Consider the following 19,437-nt stretch of genomic DNA (forward strand, 5'->3'; position numbering starts at 1 on the left):
GTTTTGTCTGATCAATTCAGCTCTGCTTGTATATCATGTTGGGTCAGTTAATGTATAACAAGGCATCACAGTTTATAGGCTCCTCATATATTTTGATAGCATCTTAATTGATGAAGTAATTAGTAACTCCGGCTCAGATAAATATAGTGGAGTACAATATTTCCCTCTGAATGTAGTGGAGTGTATTAAAAGACTCAAGTAAAGTACATGGTCCTCAAATTAGTTTTTAAGTACTGTTTGACTAAATGTCCTTAATTATCCACTCCAGATACTTAAGTAAAAGTAGTAATAGCCTACTACTTGTACAGTAGTATTATACATGTAATGGATGTATAAAAAGTTAGAGTTAAAGTTAAGTCTTCCCATCATTGCAACATTTTGGTTAAGCACATTGTGACCTAGCCGTGTGCATGCATACCAGTAATGGCTGCCAGGCTCATGCGCCTCCCACTCAAAGTGACTCAAACAAAAGAAATGATTTTCCCTGATGAATGAATACTTCCTTTTTGCTGTTTCTCTGCCTTTCTGCTCCACCAGCGCACACACACTCTTGCGTGTGGACTGGTGTGTGTTGACTGTTGTTAATGGTTTGTTTTCACTGCTGGCTGTGCAACATACAGTATTGCCCCTCAGGGGTATAATAAAGATTAACTTACCCTCTGAAATCATGTTGCATTTGTGAATCTTTTCAAGCTGTGAAAAGCAAAATGAACTCAGGGAGAACATAGTCGAACATCATGAACTGAGATGTTTGTTGTTCCTGAATATGTTTAGATTAGAATGAGGGTGATTTGAATTTGTGGGTGCGTGTGTGAGTTGGTATCACATCTTTTGAAGTGGTTTTAGTTATGTCATCCTTCATCAAACATCACTTCCTGTTTCATATGAGTAAAATCGCATCTATGTATAAGTTTCAGGAAATCAGAATTTAAACAACCTCACATCCATGTTTTTATTTAAAATAGGAACTGTTTCCTCTTATACTCAGATGAAAACTCTGAACTGTGGCTCTATGAGGAAGTGATTTTGTAAACTGCAGGGATTTTAAATGGGTTTGTTTGTAGAAGAAGTTATTACTTGGTGCTGTCCCTGCTGGTTGTGACACCAACCATCCTTCTCTTTAAGCTTTTGCATCATAAATACAGGAAAGTTTGAATTGTGAAGTGAAAGGTTTCAATGGAAGGTCCCTGGTGGAAGCTTTGTAAAGGTTTGTAAAGTCAAACACACAACACACACCTGCCTTTAACTAGTTCAACCAGACCGCTGAGGCACTCTGACAAAACCAGACTGATGTTGGCAGTAAAAACACCTCAGGATTTTGCCTAGAGGTTTATGGGATGTTTGTGATAGTAGTTTGTGGTTCTGCGACTTTTCTCCTCACCTCAGGAACTTCTTCCATCAGAAGTCCTAGTTTTTTAACCACAGTCCTGACTGCATTTACAATACAGAATGAACAGTTATGTGCAATTCAGATAAGTAACATCAGCTCTGTTTGTTTCCGTAGATCTTTCAGTATCATTTTTAGCAAACCTGAGGTTGTGAGCAGGGAGGTGTACTGACCTTTGGCTGGGGGAATAACAGTTAACCACCGTGCAGTCTTTGTTCGGTTAAAGTATCTGTGTGATTGGCATCACGAATGTAAATAAGGTTTAATGAATTTCCCTGGAGAGGTAAGAGCACGGGCCTGTGACTCCAGGCTCCCACACCCCACAACTGAAAAGAAGAGACAAAAGGGGGGAGAGAGAGAGAGAGAGCGACTCACCCCGAATAAAACCTCCTCAAACCTCCCGACACCTTCAGTTCCCACCAAAACCAGCACTGACTCCCCACTGACAACTGCTTTCCTTTTATTTTTTTATTACACAAGCTCAAACCAACAGACGCACAAATGCCAAGGAAGCAAGTTTCACAATCTGCTGAAGAGAAGACTCTAACAACTAACATGAGAAAGTCTGAAAGCTGATCTTCAACATACTCCCAATCATTAGATCATTAGTTCAGTTTAAATTAGTGAAACTTTTCCTTTATTTGTAGGAGGAACAACCTCATCTCAGTCCTGTGACCCTCATGGCTTCACATGGTAATTAAATGAGAAATATATTAAGTAAGTAGTAAATATTATGCATTATGCAAAGCATGCTAATGAAAACCCACCAGCAGCCTATTGTAATCCATCACAGTGCACGTCGAGCCAGATTAAATTTATGTCAAAGTTATCCTACATTACTGTTGCATTGACAACATAACACAAAACTCAACTGCACAGAATACGTGTAATTATGTAGTTACAGGTCAATTATTGAACCCATAACTTGTTAAAGACTTGATGAGCTTTGAAACAACCTGAGCTAATGACATAAAACCAACCTTTTCGACTTTCATAAGTGCTGCTATAAAAAAAGTTCTCTGAGGATAAAGTTCATTACTGCAGTGTATTAGGACCAATCTTATCTGTATTTATCTCACACTGTGACTCACTTAGACGACCAGCGTGTGGTTATCTGCAGGCAGTTGTGTTAACCTGTAATTGGGACGCTCATAAATGATTCTTCCCCACTGATGGCTTCAATACTCAGCGGTCTGCTTTGTTTTCAAAACCATTCATTTACAGGTGGAGGTAGAGGGTGTAGCTACAAAGGGAGGGGGAAGTTTACACAAACACACACACACACACACAAACACACACACACACACAAGAACATTAGTTGCTCAGTAAAGTCTTCTGTCTCAGTCTCTGTTCTCAAGGTGACATTTGTGAAAGACAGATGGATTTTGTCGACAGAAGCTGCAGATTATTTGTGAAAATGCTGAAAATGTGAAAATCATTATTGCTGTTACTGCCAATACTGTCCTTTATATATATATATATATATATTAATATTATTATCACTGCATGCTGTTCTTTTCCTCTGCGCCAAGTGCTTGCTCTTGGTGGGAATTGTTGGGTCTCTTTGAAATGAATCTCTATTTGAAATATGCTGTATTTGAGATAACTTCTGTTTCGAATTGGCGCTATACAAATAAAAATTTACTTGACTTGACTTAACAGGGATTCAGTGTCTTACTCCAGTTTTATTCTCGCTGAAGCTGCATACAGACAATAATGTGACTCTAACTCTCCACTGAAACCAAAACAAATGTAATTCTACTCAGATAAATCGACATGTAACTGCTGTGCAAAGATATTTAAATACTAGTAAAGTCCTAAAGGTTCAAAATAGTACAGACGCACAAAATAAAAGCACAAACAAACCTTCTGCTGCTTCACATAGCAATCAAACTTCAGCCCATAAAAGTTGTAAGTGGTAAAGTATCAGAATTATGCAGCTAACCCTGTCAGTGTTATATTACTGCCTGGTATATATATTATTATTATTATTATTATTACTGCTGCATTAACATGTAAGAAGCATTTAAATGTTGTAGCTAGTTGAGAGGGAGCTAATAAAACGACTTTATAAACTGTAGAGCAGTTTAATCTTTAACAACGCATCATATTTTATAAACTGACTAATACATTTTGGTTGTAAAATCTTAATCAGTAAAGAAATACTACTTATACCTCTCAGATATACAAACTTCCCCTGAAATGTATTGGAGTATTAGTTATAAACTATAGCATAAAACAGAAATACTCAGGTAGAGTACAAGTACTTCAAAGTTGTACTTAAGGGAGGGATCTTCTTACCAACACTGGACAATTAACAAACAACCTACACCTCAGTGCAGGGTACTAACGGTCGATGACCACTCGATTGGACACTCAGCTCGATCATTTGCATTTGTCTTATCTGCATTAACATTGACACTAGTTCAAACAGGTCATTAGCACAGTGGCAGCTTCATTACAGAGCACCCAGACTGTCACATGGACGGAGGAGACACCGCAAACTGATGACACCGCGCTCCAGCTAATTAACATCACACACTGCTGCTCACAAGAAAAGTGTGTAAATGACACAGCGTGTTTTTCTCTGTGGCCCGATCACAGATATTTAAGGCCTTGGGGTCTATGTGATGAAACACTTCATCGCCCTCATGGCCTGTGTAAGTCTAAAATCCTGTGTCAGTTTCACATGTCAGAGTTGTTGCTGTTTGTGCAGGAAGCTAATCTTCAATTTCCCTTGTTGTCCCACTCCTGTTAAATCCAATACAATAACAGCACAAACAAATCCTCCGCTGTTTCATACAACAGTCAAAGTTAGACCCATGAAAATAGCATCACTTTAAGCCCTTTAACCCTTGTGGCTTCACATGATTATTAAGTGGTGAGTTCTTCATGATACCACTGGCACATAAAAAGGAAATAATGAACATGGCATGAATATAGAGCCGAAACTGAGAAGTTTCACAGTGATAAATCTGAATAATGCCACATCAGACGCTGCCATTATTTTGGTTCGATATACACACACACACAAAACACAACGGCAGCAGGTCTGCATCGGCTCAGCCTGCAAATACTTATCTGGAAAAAAAGTTCTTATCTGAAAAGTCCTCTGGCAGGACAGCAGAAATCCTGAGATAGGAAAAGCAAAACACTGGGGCATTAAATGCATTTAAGGTAGTTCTTTTCATTGCAGTTAATAGTAGAGTTAAACATTTGAGATTCAGATGCGAACATATCTGTCCATGCTAGAGCGAGCAGGCAATTATCTTAGCTTAGCATGAAGACTAGAAACACAGGAAACAGTTATCTTGGATCTGTGCAAAGTTTTTTTTTGAAAATCTGGCACCAGCACCTCTAAGTGTTACTGATTAACATGTTATATATACTTCAATCTGGACACAAACCAAAAAGGAAAACTTGACTGGTTGTTGTTTTATAGCTCCAGCATGTAAAACCTTAAAACAAGATTTAGAGGCACTCGAATGCATATTGTTTCTCCTGCTTTCCAGGCACTATGCTAAGCTAACCAGTTACTGACATTTTGGGAAATGCGCTTCAAGTTAGATGAGAAGCCCAATACCACTCTCATGTCTGTAGGGTAAACATTACGTCAGCAGGTTATTAGCTAAACGTAGGAGCATGGGGAAACAGCTAGCCTAGCACTGTCCAACATTTTAAAAAATATACACCAAACAACGTGTCTAGATTTTACTGACTAACATTTTAAAATCTTGTTTGTTTAATCTGTGCACAAATAGAAATGTCAAAGTCAAGACGTTGGAAAAGTAAGTGCATGATTTGAAACTTTGGATAAAGACATGCTAGCTAGCTCTCTTTTGTGTTTACTCTTTGTACTATGCTAAGTTAATTAGCTGCTGGCTGTAGCTTCATATTTACTGTACAAACATGGGAATGGTATCAATCATCTCATCTACCCTTTGGCAAGAAGGCAAATAACTGCTTTTCCCAAGATGTGAAACAGTTCCTGTCATGTGTTCTTCCACACGTTAGCAGCACCTCATGCTGTGTTTTGCTCTATTAGCAGAAATCCCCTTCCCACAGGATTTCTGGTTTCCCTCTCTCACACTGTTCAGATAAGAGGGGGTTTTTTCCAGATAACCATTTGTAAATTGATCCAAAGCAGATATGTTGTTGTAAAACATTTTCTTTCTTGTGTGTACAGTAAAGGAGGATTTGGGCCGCCACTTTAAAGTAATGACATCTCTTATCGAAGGATTATCACTTCTTCTTCTGGTTTATCTTAGTTTTAATCAAGAAATTTGAAAACACATACAGATGATGACCACAAATGATCACCCTCTCTCCAGATCTCCAGATGAGGAGTCATGGATGTTGCTGCTCTACTCCACAGAGGAATGACGGTTATGTATGCATGGAGACGGTCAGCCAGCCACTGCTTCCCCCGCCCCTCCACCTCCTGGGTATTCATCCATACCATTGTTCCCTCTGTTTTGTCTCTACTAGTGTCAATGCAGACTCTCCCATGGTGTGGGTCATCTCTCCACTGGTCAACCAACACCACCACCACACACACCTCCAGGCTCAGGTCGTGGAAGAAGGAGTGAACATCTGCTCATGGAGGAGGCCCGGCAGCCGGCAGATGGGTGACAACACAGTGGTGGAGAGCTCGAGCCTCCAGCCAGGAATTCTGGAGGGAAAGGGAGACAAAAGATGAGGAGGGGACGAAGACGGGAGGCTGCAGAGGGTGCGTGAGGGGGTTAAAGAAGGAGGAGGAGGAGGAGGTTTATAGAGCGAAGTGACACATCCTGACAGGGATCTGAGTGTTTTTTTAAAAGAGAGACACCGTGAAGTTGAAGGAGGGAGAAACAGGTCGATATCAAAAATACAATGAAGTTCTCTGAGGACAAAACATAATTTAAGGCTTTGAAGCAACTGTTAAAAAAAACTCACTTTATCAATATGATGATGGTGAAAGTGATAGCAAGTGATAATTTCTGTTATTATTTAATGTAAAATATTAAGTGTTTAATTTTTAATTCTCTCTCTTTAAATATACTTATTTAAACCGTTTTAAATTTGAATTTGTAAAGCAGTTGTGGTTTGTTGGTTTATTATTAGTAAGTAAAGTTTATTATTCTTTTAAAAAATACGAAGGGAATAGACACTTTTACTTGTTTAATTTCTCTGCTCATGCTACAGTAGCAAATTACTGATAAAAAATGTGTTTAAAACACGTCAGAAACAATTAAGAATATGACAACAATACAATATAAAAGTGATTATAAACAAATAAAGGGTTTTTTATGGTCAATTTCATCACTAAGGTAGAAGGAGGATTTACAGAAATGCACAAATTAAGCAATTACATGTAACATTAAACCATTAAATATATCTCTTTTTAGGCAAATTTACATAAATAAAACTGACTTCACTTGACTTTTGTTTGTAAAGCATCAAATATCACAGTATATGTATCCGAGACAGCTACTGCGCTTTGAGACCTACAGATTGTTTCAGTGGTTGAGTTGTAAATCCGTTTCAAAGACGTGAACATCTCCACTCTCTTCAAATGTACATGTGGTCAAATCTCCGCCCGGCTCACTGTGCTGTAAATTTACAAATGTGAGACAGGGGTTTGGTGCATTTTTGTAGAGCAGGCCTGTTAAGTGTCTGTCTGATGATTCCCGCTCCAAACTGAAAAAAAAAAACAGCCTCAGTGTGAGAATTTGTGTTTGAATACACTCGGGAGTTTAAAGCCTTTAATTAGCTGATCTTAATCTCTGCAGCCTGTGTGCTGGGAGCTCAAACTCAGATCTCCACCATCAGCTGTAGGTGCAGGTTTATGACCGGAAGACGTTTCTGATGGTTTCAGAGACAAGAGAGGGAGGCTGACTTGTCCTTTAATAATTATACATATCAACAATCTATGTATGTACATTTTCACTATGTTTTTACTTTAATTTTCATTATATTTTACAGGAAATAACTGTGATACTTACATTTTTTTACATTAAAATAATAAGAAAGTCACCGTAGCAGTAATAACTCCCCCTGATTTAACTGCATTAATAAGCAGTTTATACACTTTTAACGGCAGCTTAGCACAAAACCACTGGAACAAGATAAGCAGAACAAACCAAACACTGACATCAGATATGCAAATTGATGCAAATGAAAATAGATTACAACACTCACGCACACCATAATACTGACTTTAATACACCATAATACAATTAGAGGCAGCTAGAGAGACATTTGTATGTTTAATGTATTTGTCAAACTCTTCCTATGAAGCATCTGTAACGGCTGTATGGTTAATGAATGATTTATAACACAGAGATCATAACTGTAGTCATGTTTGATATATGAACAAACATGAAGACGGTGAGTGTTATAAAACTCTCCTCTCCTGAGCTGTCCTGACTTTGAGTAGCTCTCGCTCTGTTATACCTGCCTGCTTTTCTTATGTAAATGATTTTTGTGTCTCCATCTTGTTAATGAACTCATAGAAAAGAGTGACATCCTGTCTATAAATAAGCCCTTGTGGCAGTGAGAAAGCCCTTTTGTTTCACTGCTAATGTGAGTGATGGGCACGTGTGTGTGCGTGTCTGTGTGTGTGTGTGTGTGTGTCTGTGTGTATGCATGTTGCGTACATCTTGAATATTGTATGGAAAGCAGTTGGCAGCAGTTGGGCTTGCCCATCTGTCAGAGGCAGCGCTGGGGCCTCATGTCTAAAGGATCAGACAGAGACTTATTAATCATGGATGAGGTCAGGGATTAAAAGTTAATAAGTTCGACAAGTATCAAAGGTAACATTATTAAATGTTCATAAACTCAACAATTAGCTATAATGTCCCAACTGATTGATCCTGTATTAATAGTGGATTAACTGGTTCTTAATGTCATTCTTCTCTGCACGCGTTAAACTTCCTCTTCAGGTATAATTTTATTCTTCAAGAGCTGCTGCCAATTTGTAAGTGTCCCACAGTGAAGCATTGAGGTCAGAGAACACTTCCTCTGAGTATTATGACTGCACACATTTACTGAGTGAGTTACCATATAAATATGACCTCATTACCATATATTTCACAGCAAGATCACAGTACACGCTGCCTCAAATCCTGTTCCAACTCAACATCCTCTAAGGGACCACAGCGGTGAATTAAAATGCCACAACGTCCTCTGATAAGTCGAACGTTTGGTGTCTTTTCAACTCAGAGACTGTGTGTTGGTGCCAAAGAGGAAACTAGAAACCAAGTATGCAGACATTAAACATTGATGTTTTGTGTTGTTTTATTTGTTCTGGCATGTGTTTCCTGCTAAATCAGTTAAACTCAAATCCGTCCTCAGATAATTCTATGTTCTGAAGGAACCGCAATTAAATTAAATTAACATGTTTTCTTCACTGAGGGGTCTTTCTTTCCAGTAATGTTTATACATGTAATGGAAAGGTTGTGTACACTCATCAATACTGTTACAGTAATTATTTATATATATATTATTTTCTCCAAATTAATTCACAAATTTCTAAACTTGAAAATTGTGTGAAAAAGTTAAAAATAGTGGTGAACAACATTCACAAAGCAGTACGTGGCAGCTGCCGTAATAGAGCCGTGCCTGATTGTTCACTTATAGTATGATGCCACCTGTTGGCCATTTGTTTCACTGCAAGGTGGGAACAACCAAAAATGGGACTACAACAAATTCTGGACTACAAAAATGGTGGCAGCTCTACCACTTTTCTTTTTCTTAAAAACATAAGAACTCCAGTCCAGAGGACTCTCAGAGAATTATACAGATATTCAGTGATGATAATAAGTCTGAAAAGAGGAACTGACCCATACTTAAATTATCATTATTATTACAATTACAGCCTCATTTTAATAATAAAAACAATGGTATCACTTTTGCTTTAGGTCCACACATTCAGCATGTATGAGAAGTATATAAACATGTAATAAATGTTTGTAATACTATAGTATAGCTGTAAGTGATAGTGACACCAAGAGGTAACTTGATTACTGTATGTCCAGCAGAACATAGCAAAGAACACACATCCTCAAAGTATTAATAGTTTGTCTTCAAGAATTCAAACAGAAGCTTAAAAAAATCAGTTTCACCTCATGCAATATATGCATGTGCATATATATATATATATATATATATATATATACATTTGCAAATTTATGCAGCAGGGCTTCTGATTAAACTCATTAATCAGAAGTTTTCTTTATATCAGCATATTTGTCTTTGCACATTACGACATCTTTGACATAAAATATGTAAAAATAAAATAAAACGTGTTTGTTTGAAGTGTGAAGGAGTCACAGCAGTTTCTCATTAATATGCTAATGTGTATATATAGTACCTGTGGTATGTAGGCCAGCACTTCGACACGATGACCCACATACCATGTTCCACGGTGGCGAGACTTGGAAAGAGGAAAACGTGACTCATGATTTGTGGTTTGCTAACACTGTTGTGGAATGAGAAGGGAAACAGTTTATAGATGCCACAGTAACCTGTTGTTTTAGTGTGTAAACTGTCCTGAACCCGACTGACGAGTTAGCAGAGGGGCTGAGCTTAATAAAACCACAACATCTCAGCTCTGCAATGCACTGAGGTTTCATGCCACTGTGTTGTTATGTTCTTCACTAAAATGTCTTTATAGCTTCTGAATTCTTCCAGAGGGTGAACACTGTCTGCTGGAGAGAGAGGTTTGACGCAGCTGCTCGGTCAGCCGTGTTTTTAAGTTAAACAAAGTCATAATTTAGTACCAGAACCTGTGTGAAATTAATCAAACTTTACATAGTGAAGAACTGAACAGCTTCATATGAATTTAGACATCCATCTGAAATCTATCTTTGTGAAACTGGCTCCTGCTTTTTAAGTTGCATGTAGGATTTGAAAAGTCTCTTCTCTGGCGCCATCGTGTGGAGAGATCAGGAACGACACTGTGATAAAGTTATATAGGGTTGAAAAGAGGAGCCAAGATGTTTTTATGGACTATGAATATATAACTTCAGATTGTCTTTTCTTTTCTTTTCTATTTATCAACATTTTATTTCAAGCAGACGAGATAATAAATGATGGAAGTTGGTCTTGTAATCGGACCTTCATGGGACTGGAATGAAAGCATTTCAGACTGAAAGAGCTGTCATCAGCTTTGTTCAGTTTTCTTAAAATATTCTATAATCACATAAATATTCTCCACAGTAACTTTTTAAATGAGAGTCAATAGAGTTGAAGACAGAGGACTACGAGACAGACACAAGGTTCTCAGGCAACAAACTGGTGTCCAGATGGTTTTCCAGTAAAATGAGTTATGAATTAGTAAGATGAGTTATTTTACAGTTGAAGCTGTTGTGGTTCTCATTGGTTTATATTGAATGAATAACATTAATTATGACCGTTTCAACGATCGATAACGTCATCAGTGGCACCTGTGTTTGTCTGCAGTTAAAAAGGGTGTTCAGGTGCATTTTTCCCAGAAACATCTGCAGATATCTCTGTCCAGATTTTCTGAGTCTGTCAGTGCTCTTAAAATAATCTTTAATTATTTAATTATTATTATCTTAATCAACTGAAAAGCACCGGAGCATCTCTGGCTTAAGAGGTAAGAATAGGAAGTGCATGTTCAGGTTTTTCCTCTCTTTGAACCGTCTCTGCCTCTTTCGTCCACCAGATGTCACCAGATGTCCAGCAGACGTGGAGTCTACCTGTCGGCCTGTGTGTGGTCCTGTTTGAAGTGCTCAGTCTGCTCTTGTAAAAACACTAAATTAGCTACTGTGCTCCTCACTCTTTGCATAAGTTAAAAGACAGGGAAGTGAGGTGTAATGTGCCTTTAGGTGGGCTGGTCTGCGCTAATTATTGTCCCCTAAACTCTCAGCCTCCACTCAGAGTGCATCACAGCCACAAAGTCAGAATATCCGTCTTTGTTTGGCTTTTCTCCAAGGAGACGGCTGCTTTGATCTGCTGCTGCTGGAGGCTCTGATTGTCTTCTGCTCAGCTCAAAGTAACATGGACACTCACAATAGACTACAACCAAGGTGGGACGACTGTAAACCTCATCACTGCTGAGAGGAGTGGACGCTAAGAGCAGGCAGCTATTCCTGGGGTCCATGCATGTAGTGGAAAATTAACCAAATACAGAACACAAAACAAAATTACATATAAAATGGATACACTAGATATGCATCTAAATGTGTACACGGATTGGTACGGTACCAAATAGTCCCCAACAAATGCACAATTTCCTCCAGTTTGAGTTATGTTTGCTAAAAACAATAGTGGCCAGCTGTTTTAGGGAATTAAAATAAAAGAATAATCAGCCTTTTGTACAAGTGAAAGTTTGTATTTCAGTAGGAATGAATGGGCTTTGGGAGTGAGTGTCACCGACAGGGGTCGGACAGTCAGACAGAAACAACAATAACAAAGACATAAACTGTAATATTGCCAACCAATCAGTCATCTATTTTCAAGACAAACACACACTATGCTTTTTTAAAAATCTTAGTCAAAGACCTACTTTATATAAATCATATATTTATTAAAGTTTTACACAAAGCATATCGCAGACAGGTTTTTGTACCATTTCCAAGCGGGAGGATAAGTCGCTGCCGACAGACTAACAGGCGTTAGACAACTTCAGACATGAATAAAGCCTCGAGGCGTCTCTTTTCCATTCCGTGTGACCAGAATGAAGCCAGCATAACACCGTGCTTCAACTGCAAATGAGACTTATTACTGAGTGGGCCGGACACAAACAAACAAACAAACAAACAAACATGTCTTTGAATGCAACACTATAACCCAGAGGAATGCTGTTACAGCCACAATTTGCATTCTCCAGAAGTAGCTTATTATACAGTGTTTATGTCCCTCTCCATTTAATCTAACCTACAAGATGAGAGCATTGTTTTGTTTTTTCTTTTCTATTTTGTTCACTGTTGATGCTTGAATATTTTCCCGCCACCTGCAGCTGAGCGCTCAGCAGGTGTGTTTAGTGAAATCACAGTGACACCAGGACGGCAGCAAGTTTATGATTATTTTCAACATCACAATTCTTTATGATGTGGGAATGAATTGCATCTGTTACTTAGTACTACTACTACCATTTTATATTTAAGTCATTGCAACTGATGCCCATCTGCTGTAACAGTATTTAGAAAGAGATTTAAAACAAATGTTTTAATTTAGAGTGGACGTCGTGTCTGATATAATGACATTTGCAGTCGTCTGTTTGAATCTGTTTTGTTCTGTGACTCTGCAATAGTCAGAAAACTCCAATAAACACTGAATTATGTTGAAGGGAGAAGAGAGAGACGACAAACTGCAAATGTACAAGTACTACGGAGGTCTCCTTATATCCTGAAAAAAAGTATTTTAAGTAGTATTTCACCTGCGTATGTGAGAAAGGTTTTCAGTGAATATTATCAAATTAATCTGGTAAAAACATGACAAATAATCCAGCAAAATTACAGTCAAAGAAACTGTATTTCCAGTCAATTTCTGACTCACAACATCCATTAATCCCCATAACAAACCAGACCGAGGCTGAGAGCAGCAGTCAGGTTGGATATGCAGGTTTGTCATCATTTTCCTATAAAAGGCCCGAGGAGGTGAGCGTGGGGGGTCGAGGAAGTGTGGCAGTAATATAAGCAAACAGAGAATGTGAAGAGAGGAAATGGCCTGTCCTAATAATCACAGCCCAGGAGCAGCAGTGCATTCAGCTCGCAGCGCCGGGGTGCTCGGCCGCCTTCTCTCTGTCCTTTCAATGCAGCAGAGCCCCGCAAGCAGCGCTTTATGGACAAGCCCTGACACCCACAGGAAGTGTAAACAGAGGTCAAGTGTTAAAGTCCAACCCGCCAATTCTCACCTCCATTAAAGAGGGTGGGGGGGTGGGGGGGGGGGGGGGGGGGTCTCCACAGAGAACTCAAAGCACCTGGGAAGTGGCTCCTTTAAAACACTGCAATGATTGGTTTCATGAAGCGGCTTTACAGAGCTATATCTACATGACATCTACATTTTATGCATTAATCAAAAACACATACATATACTTATAGTACCTGGACGGCACTGGTAAAAACACAAAACAAAAACAAAACATTAAGATATCTACTAGCAGAGGAACAGTGTCAATAAAAAAAGATGATTAAAGCTTTATGAAACAGGGGGAAACCTCTATCCTGGCTCTGGGTACCAGCACATCTATCGCTCGCTCACACTTCACATATCGTTTGTTTAATCTGTGCAACAAAAAAAAATCAAAGTGTAAAAACATCGGGTTGTGGTTAAGATAAGAAGCTGCTGCAGCATACAGAGGTGAGAGTGGTCTCAATCTGAACATCTAACCATCAGCACAGCTGCTCTGTGATGCAGGAAATCCACAGTTTTTTTGTTGAGATATTTCAGGCCAACAGGCTGATATCTACATTTCTTAAGCAAATCTGCAAACACCACTGAAAAAAAGTTAGCCAGTGTAATTATAAACCTGTTAACAGACAACCAAGGAGCCCGAGTGACTATAAGAGAGAATGAACCAAAGTCACATAGGCACAAACATGGTGGAAATGTGCCGTTTTTCACCTTGCCTTGCCTTCTGTTATTAAAAAAGGGAATATAAGGCCTGTAGTTGGACCTGTTGTGTGTAAAACACTGGAGCCATGGCCACAAGTCTGAACCAATTCTGTGCCAGCAGCTGCTGCAGTGAAGTGGATCCTAAAATGCTTTGCACAGATACAATCTGGGGATTTAGAGCTTTTAATAAATGTATAATCTGTTGAGGTTGTGTGAAGAATGTGTCCAGCTCAGACTGAAACACACCTAAGGTCAAAGTGTCCCACAGGAGGTGTGCTGCGTTTTGCATATTTGCCAAATGATGAGTACAATCTGCAGATTACATTTTTGGTCTATGAAACATCACAACTTCACAAAACCAATTATGACATCTTCAAATATCTCGCTTTGTTTGACCAAAACACAAGAATATTTTTGTTTTCACCGACACATGACAAAGAAAAAGCAGATAATCGTCTCACTTGAGAGGCTGGATTTGGCAGTTTCACTATTCTCGCCTGGAAATTGACCGAAATTAGTAATGATACATAGCTGTGGATCGACTAATAGTTTCAGATCTAATCTGGTGTCATACATGGTTCAGCTGAACCTTGCTCTGTATGAATCGGGCCTTTACAGCAGGTCAGACGCTCCACAGGCCTGTGTGTAGTGTCAGACAGGCCGAATACACACATGCTCCCTTCCCAGGACAGGACGGTTCATGTCAGTCAACAGATACTGTTCAGGAGGAAAATTAATCCCTCATTAAGTTGTTAATGACATGGACGGTCATTTCTGTGAATGGATGGAGGACTCTCTGTGCCTTAAGTGGCCACTCTGAGACCCGGAGGAGAGCGGCTCGTACAGTAGCACTTCACAGCGCTGGTGTCGATGCTAATGGGCGCTTAGCTGGAGCTGCGGTGGCCGGAGGTCCTCCCTCCTGCCACACATGCAAATGCAAAACACACAGAATCTGCATAGTGACTTGCAAAAGATGCAGTTTTCAGTGCTGGAATTAGTCAGTTCATTTCACTTTTTAACCATTTGAGCTGATTGTTTTGATCTAACTGCGCTACAGGGTTTTTTTTTTTGTTCATGGAACTTTGACGGGACAGAAAACTGAGAGTCTGACTTCTATCTCTCTTTCTATCTCTCTCCTCTGTCAGGTTCAAGTGTCAGTCCTGTACAGGGAAATTACACACACACACACACACACACACACACACGTTAAAACAATAAACAATAAAAACAGGTGAGAGGACCTTGCACAACCTCTCTCACGGCTTAATTTGCAATTACTTGGCGACTGAGACTTTGTAAAAACACCACTAAGACTTTAACAGCAAAAGGTTAAAATGCCTTATTATCATAATGAGGAGCATTTGACTGACTTATGAGGACATGTCTGAGAACTTGAACATGTCCACGTAGGGACTTGCTTAGACAGGACCTGAGACGTGCCTTTGACTTGGCTGAAAAGAGTAAAAATCTGCCCTGATTTGTGATTCTCATTTGATTTGATGATTTGATTGTGATGGTTTTCCTTTAAAATGACACGTGTGTTTCGTACAACAGTGATCTGTAAAATGATGTCGCTAAATCCCTATGAACAGGAATTCTTATGGGACCGCTACTGAGAAGTTTCAGCTACATTTATGCATGTATACATTTTGATGTACTATTGTTAGTTTAGTTCACACTGTGTGTCCAGGAAATAAAATCCTGTTCAAAATCCTGCCTTTTACATCTAATGAAGTTCAGCTGCTATAATTCACTTAATTTCACTCATATCTCATTAGATTTTATTTCATGTTTTACATTTTGTTGTTATGCATCAATGATTACCGACACAAAAATGGACATTTTGATTCAGAAAATCAATGCATGAATTAAAATTGTGCATTTATAAATAAAATATTGTCACTTTCATACTCAAAACTGCTAATAAATTGTCAGAAAAGATTAAATCTAAGCTGGTAACCTCAGAGATGCAACAACATCTTAAGAGTAACGATGCTCAGCTAACTGTAGACTTTGACAAATGCCACTGCTGAATTTGTGTTGTTTTTTATTTTTTTTATTTCTTATCAATAAAGTCACTGCAGCCAGACAAAGAAAAACTGTTGGTGATAGAAAGTAAGGGGAAAGACTCGGGACAACAAAGGTAGTCGTTTCAACATGCACATTCGTAGATAATATTTCATTTAGAATTAGTGCATCTCTGGTAGTTCAAACATTAAGCTGATTATTTTTGCACATAGTGGCAGATTAGCAAATCTCCAGAAATCAAAGAAAAACACACTGTGAGAAGGAAAAGGCTCAGAAACATCATTAAATTCTGTTCTAAGTTCTGTTTTGCAAATGTTTCCGCTGTAACTTTTGGGTCAAATCAGACACAACCACACATGTATCAGCCCGCAGCAGAGCCTGGATGTGTATTAGAGCCAGACAGAGCGTATACCTGCCCTTTTACTGGACTGCCATTCATAGTCAAGGTGAGGGCCAAGGCCCAACAGGTCCCAGTAATGACCCCTCAGTCCCAGCAGCAAGGTGACGGAGGCAGGCCGTTCTGGATCGTTCTGTAAATGGCTTCATAAACTCATTAGCGATGGATGTGCGTGGAACAGGAAAGGCAGAGATTACAGTGCCTGTTAAATGTGTCGGGCAGGTGAGAAAACGATCCCCTTTCACCTCAATAATAATAATGATGACGGTGTTTCTCCATGCTTTTGTCTCATTCAATCACGTGTGAACGGAGCTGCAAGGTGAGACGGGACAGAAGAGTTTCTCCCCTCGCCTCTCTTGTCATACGTCATATCTCCTGACTCACAGGAATATTTGAAGCATCTGTAGTTTTATCACGACGATGAGGAATTAAAGCTCACAACCTTTTCTTTATAGACAAGAGCACAGAAGGGTTAATACACTTTTATATTTATCTAATATATTTTCCTCTTTTGCTATGATGATGGTCTGTGGACACAATCCTGCAAACCTGTATTTTAATCTTCAAATAAAGACGCTGTTAATTAATCAGGGTTCTAATGTAACTAAGTGCAATTTTGAAGATACTTTAAGTATCTATCTATCTTAAGTAAAAAAATATTGTTACTTTTGACTCCACTACATTTACATGACAGGTACAGTCACCAGTTACTTTACAGATTCAAATCTTATTTCAAACCTTACAAAAATCTTATTCATTAATATGAGCCAATAATATATTTATTCTGTAACACATGCAACAAAATTAAACCTGCATAAGAAGCACTTTTTGTTTTGTAGGTTTAAATACACTTTGCTAGTAATGCTTTCGTACTTTTATTCAAGCAAAATGTTAAAAACAAAACATGGAGAGTTTTTGACAGTGACTGAATCACAGGTGAAATGAGAATCTAAATGATTGTCTGCATGCTTGTGTGAAACCAACACAGGGCCTTAAATAAATTTAAAAAAATCTCTTTCTGTGCTGAATGTATGATTTTGGACAGGAACATCTAGGGAGTCGTCGCAGAACTTTTTAGTTCAGTGACTCTTCACTTATTGTTTCTGTGTCCTTCAATATCAACGTTTTTTTTTAAATATTATATATCTTTATGTTGAGTGTAAAAGGTGGAAAGGCAACTGTTTATAGTTCAATAGCTCTGTTCTCTTTTGGGTGATTTTCAAACTGCAGTTTGGTTCTTGGAGAAAGTGGCTTCAGTAAAAAAAAAAGAAGGGATATTTGCAAAGCTGAGATATTTTTTCATATGTGAAGTCAACTGATGGCACTTGCACCATTCCTTGGTCTGAACATGTAACTAACCTACAGATACTGAATGAAGGAGTGCTGATGAGGAGTTTCAAGCTTTGGGGCAAGAGGCTCATTTGGGAAGGATGGCCCGTAGAGCTATTAGAGAGCAGGCCTGCAGCGCTCTCTCTCCTCAGGCCATGACTATGAAAAGAGGACGCTCTGGGACAATGGTCCGTGTATTCCTTGTCTGGCTCCAATACACAAGGAGGACACGCTGCCTTCTCTGCAGCAACACGGCAGCTCTGTCATTAGAGGACACAGAGGAGCAGCTTCTGGGGGTTTCACAGATCTGCAGGCAAGATGAACGGAGGAGAACTCAGCTGAAAATGCCAATGAGCTCATTATATGAGCTCAATGTCCAAAGAATCAAAATATGTTATTTACTACAAAGTCTTGGGGAAATCAGCACAAACTGGAACCAGTGGGGGTTTCCACCGCTGGACTATTTCAGTATCATGTTTAGTGTGACAGAAACTGGGTTTTACTTTCACTTATTTCAACAATTTCCAAACCTGGTCTGACATGATGCGACTGGTTCACTAAACTTTAATTATCTGCCCAAGAAACAGCAGAGATCTTTAACTTGACTGATTCTAAAGATTTCAAGTCTAAATGTGAATTAAATGGCTCCCTCCGGACAGAGATTTTCTGCAGTGCACGCCAGTAAACACCGGTGCTGGGGTGGGTGGTCTGGTGGTGGAGGCAATCAGAAGGAGCATCCTTATTGTTCAGGCCGAGTCGAGAAAGTCTGTGTTTGCCCTCTTCATTAGACATTCTAGTGTCAGCGAAGGAGAATAAATAAAACGCGCTGAGGTCAAAGGGAACGAGCGGTTCGCTTCGGTGTTTAAATGTGTTTTAACAGTTACTTAAGGCTCTGGAGACGCTCTCTGCCACTTCCAAATGATGGAAATGAGCCCGGAGAGTTTGCAGAGCTGGCAATAATCCAAGTTGAAAGAGAGACCGTCTTTGTCCTCGGGTAGTGTAAGAAAGCAAATCACTTCCTTCAAAGACGCCGCGCAGCTCTTCATCTTCAAAAACCTCAGAGGAACCGATGAAAGAAAAAAGTTTTGGGGACATTGTTTCCTGTGTATAAATCTTTTTCAGTAAATCATAATAAGAATCTTTTTCTCCCAGTGTAACTTCAGTGAGCAGCCCACTGAGAGTGACTTTTGTTAGACATTAAACACAATAAATAAATCCGCCATCAGATTTAAGGCTTTAGACCAACTTAGATTGTTTTAGGAATCGACCTTCCCCCGGTCAGAGCAGCCACTTTCTAAAGGACGGGACGGGATCAACCTGTGGATTAACACAGTGAGTGAGATTAGTGGAGTTGCAGTTTGGTAAAACCAGCAGCACCGCTCTGTCGCCACACCTGACCCGCTGAATTTGACGCCTCAATTACGCGGGGCAGTTATTCAGTTTGAAGAGCGACACCGCTGCTGTTAAAAGGCACACGTGGGGAAAAGAGCTCATTGATTTTATACAGGAAAAAGATTATGGACTGTTTACACACGGAGGTGATTCTTGACTTACAACCGCCTGAGAGAAATACAAATTAAAACCTCCAACAGCCTGTGGCTGAATTAGAAGATGGCTAATAAAAGAAACGCGCTTGGGATCAAAATGGGGGAGAAAATCAAATTAATTAAATCAGCACAGTAGATTCTCTGTAAATCGTACAACTTTAAGTCGGCGTCCAATTGTGAAGCGA

The sequence above is a fragment of the Seriola dumerili genome, unplaced genomic scaffold (assembly GCF_002260705.1).
Source record: "Seriola dumerili isolate Sdu_G_001 unplaced genomic scaffold, Sdu_1.0 BDQW01000149.1, whole genome shotgun sequence".
Taxonomy (NCBI): domain Eukaryota; kingdom Metazoa; phylum Chordata; class Actinopteri; order Carangiformes; family Carangidae; genus Seriola; species Seriola dumerili.